Genomic DNA, 3,453 nt, shown 5'->3' on the forward strand with positions numbered 1-3,453 from the left:
TCCAAAGATCCTTGCGAGCTTGACCTCCAGGGTGCATTGCTCTATCAAGAATTCCTCTCAAGAGCCTACAGAGACTTTGGTCCACTCTGTGAGTTTGTGTCCCTTCTCTGACACATTTCCTCAGACCTGTCTCAGCTGACTACCTGTGCTCCTTCTCTCTCGGCCCTTATTCTCTGGCCATGCATCCAATCTTAGCCTTCCGAAGAGACAAGTCCTGTCCCTCTGGAGTTCCATTCTCCTCTGCTTGGAGGGCTATGAGACTTGAGGGGGCCTGGAGATGCCCCTGCTGCCACAGCAGCCCCATCATAGAACTGCCTGCCTTTGGTGTGCTGCTCCAACTCCATCTTCAAACTCAAGGCGCTGCAGACTGAAAAGCTCTTCCAGTGGCCTGTACTCTGGACATTTACAACTCCTGCAAGCACATAAACTGAATAAAACTGGAACCTAAATTATGAGTCAGGTCAATGCTCAAAATTTCATCTTACATGCTAAATATTTCCACATCATTACCTGCCTGACCCAATAAAAATATCAGATTCAGCAGACTTGTGTTTTTTAACAGTGCAGCATCTGATTCATCACTCACAACTTCTGAAACACCATCAACCAATTAAAAATAGTACCATGAATATATGTATCAAAGACATGCTGGTTTCATAAAACCAGATTTTTTTGGTGTGAATTTTAATGTGACAATAAGAATCTCACTTCTGAAAAAGGTTTAGAAACTGATCCAAACACTGTCAAACAAAACAAGAGTCTTTCTATTCCTCTCAGTAGTGCTTGGATCAGCCCCTGATTTATTTATCAGCATCTATTTACGAAGGTCTTTGGGGTGCCAAGTTGTTAAATTAAATATAGATCAACAAAAAATATCTTTGTGATTCTTATTTCCTCCATGTTGAGAAAAATATTATCTTGAGCAATGCAATTCATTGGTGAGTATAACTATTGATTTCAGAAGAATAACGTCTGGTTTTGAACATTTTTCTGCATCTCCTGCCAAGCTCCATGGAGATATTTTATATGAGATATGATTCCAAACCTGTAAGTCTGCTAAATTAAACAGGGGGCTCTGGGGTCTTTGAAAATTAAGTGTGGTGAAATCAGAGACGTTTACCTACACAGCTTGGTGAAAATAAGCAGCTACAAAGCACACTGCAATTCATTGTTTTGAGTTCTTCAGCCCATTACTAAATTTAAAGCCAGCATTTGGGTTTAAAACTTCTTTCCACAGATTTCACATTTCTCATCTTATTTTCAGTGCTGGTCAGAACTGGAACCCCTTTCTGTCTTTTTTTTTTTTTTTTTTTTTAGATGAGGGCTAAGAATAGATTTCCTTCTGGCATGTTATTAATACTCCCGCTTTGGTCCATGACAGTCTCTCTTTTTCTATGTCACTTTGAACTTAAGTTCTGTTCATTACTTTATGACAGTTGCTTTGTTCTTCTGCTTTTAGCTTGAAGAAAAAGTTATCTGAGATGACATTTAGGGGAATCATTTGTTTGCTTCACTGTACTTTTTAGATTTTAATACACACGGAGACATCTGTGGTTGATTTGTTCAGACCATAGTTCAGTGAGGTAGTCCACTCTTCTTTCTTCTGGAATAAGTTCAGCCAGGCTCTATCATACAGGGACATATTTCCTAGCAAGTATCTCAGTAACCCCATTGCCAACTAGCTATATATTTTATTCCAATTTTTCTTGGAAGTTTTCTCTGGCTAAACTAATACATTTACTAATAGAGATACTTTACAATAGTTATAAAAGATATCAGCAGAGGGCATCTTCATCTTGGCCTTTTCAAAGACGTGGTATCCTCTGGGCATTTGCAATAATTATAACACACTGCTTCTTTTGCTTTCTTTTTGTGTAGGAAAAAGAAAAAAAAACCCAAAAACCTCCCCTTCACCTCTCTAACATATTAGTTCACGGCTCAGACAGCACTTAAATCCCACTTAAGACCTCAGGTCAGGGTAGATTTCACCCTTGAAGAACTACACAGAGGGAACTAGTTTATTTTATTCTCATTTTGGAAAAGGTTTGTCTGCTTTATTGTGTATCTGGACTTTTTCCTCAAATGTGGTCTTCAAAACAGGTGTCTCCAAATTAGCTCTGGTTGAGAAGACATGGACTCAACTATAAAATGATGCAAAAGAAAAATCAAACCAAAGAAATTTAAGATTCATTAACTGAAAGAAAGAGTATTTGTTGGCACTTAGAATGTGATTCTGTAACAGATGGGCTGATGGTTTACCTTTACAGCAGTGTTCTTTGGTATCATATTTATCATATCCTTTTTGTCTATCATAATTGTTACAAGTATCTGTGTGCACTAATAATTCTTGTCCAGAAATGCTGCTTCTCTAGCCCCTGTCTCACCAGAGGTGTTCCCCTTTCGTTGTATCCATGTCTTAAAGACAAAAATAAGTCTTCAATATTGCTCTTTCTAGGAACAGGAACAAGATAAATTTTACCCTGCTCTGATTTCATTCAGATGAGGAAATTACAAATTCTGTCATAAGATCATTCAACCCCTTCTATTGTGCTGTTTTCTGAATTCTTACTCTTTCCACTGGATGAATACAAATCAAAAATCATTCCCTAGGAACAATGGGAATCAAGAAGAACAAGGTCTTGAGCTTGTCTCTAAAAAGCTAATAAAATTATTTTATAGAGAAATTTTACAACAGAAGCCATCACCTGTCCTCCAGTAATCTCCAGGGATCTCCATGTTACTCTCTGAAATTTGTCACTGGCATTGAATTGCACAGTTAAACAAGAGAGCTCAGGCTGCTGTGACACTCTTTCACTCTCTTCTGGAGAATGATGTCACAAACCTTACAACAAAGGCAAGCATTGTTGTGATTCTTCATTTTCTTCTTGCTTTAATTTTCTTCTTAACTTGCATAGAACAGTTCCCTAAATTACTTCTTATATATCAATAAAACAAAAAGTGCTCATAATTAAAAGCTACTACTACTTATACTGGTACTTTTATTACATCAGATAAAAAATGAAATACTCATGCTCTAATGACAAGAAAAACATCTACCAGTGTTATCCTAAAGTAAATAGACACGATTCCATTTAGGTGGCTAGTGCCTACTAACCACCAGAAAAGGAGAGGGTAAAACATTAAGGACTGGAACATCAATTGTTTAAAAAGCAAGTGTTTAGACTAATGAAAAATGTTTCCCATTATTAGACTGTCTTATAAATACTTATTGGGCAACATTAACAGCAGCAGTAAAAGAGCTATGTGTAATATAACATATGCCATGTATCATGCATTTGCCTCTGCTTAGATTAAGAATGTGTATGTTATTTATGAACAGTGAAGTTGTAAGTTTAAAGAGCCATTTTAGGGAAAAAATAAGATTAGGCACACTCAGTGTAGACCACATTGCTTGTCACTGAGTCTCATAACTTAGAGTTACAGTACAGTGAC

General features: G+C 37.1%; 1 long non-coding RNA gene across 1 annotated transcript; it reads right to left on the bottom strand.

The window, feature by feature from the left end:
* Positions 1-1,359: 1,359 nt before the first annotated feature.
* Positions 1,360-2,817, bottom strand: LOC146437845 (uncharacterized). Its single transcript, XR_014851989.1, has 3 exons — positions 2,706-2,817; positions 2,260-2,415; positions 1,360-2,141 (listed from the first exon to the last, which is right to left on the bottom strand). It is a non-coding gene; the product is annotated as an uncharacterized LOC146437845 (long non-coding RNA).
* Positions 2,818-3,453: the final 636 nt, after the last annotated feature.

Source organism: Lichenostomus cassidix, chromosome 4 (genome assembly GCF_008360975.1).
Source record: "Lichenostomus cassidix isolate B80296 chromosome 4, HeHo_3.0, whole genome shotgun sequence".
Taxonomy (NCBI): domain Eukaryota; kingdom Metazoa; phylum Chordata; class Aves; order Passeriformes; family Meliphagidae; genus Lichenostomus; species Lichenostomus cassidix.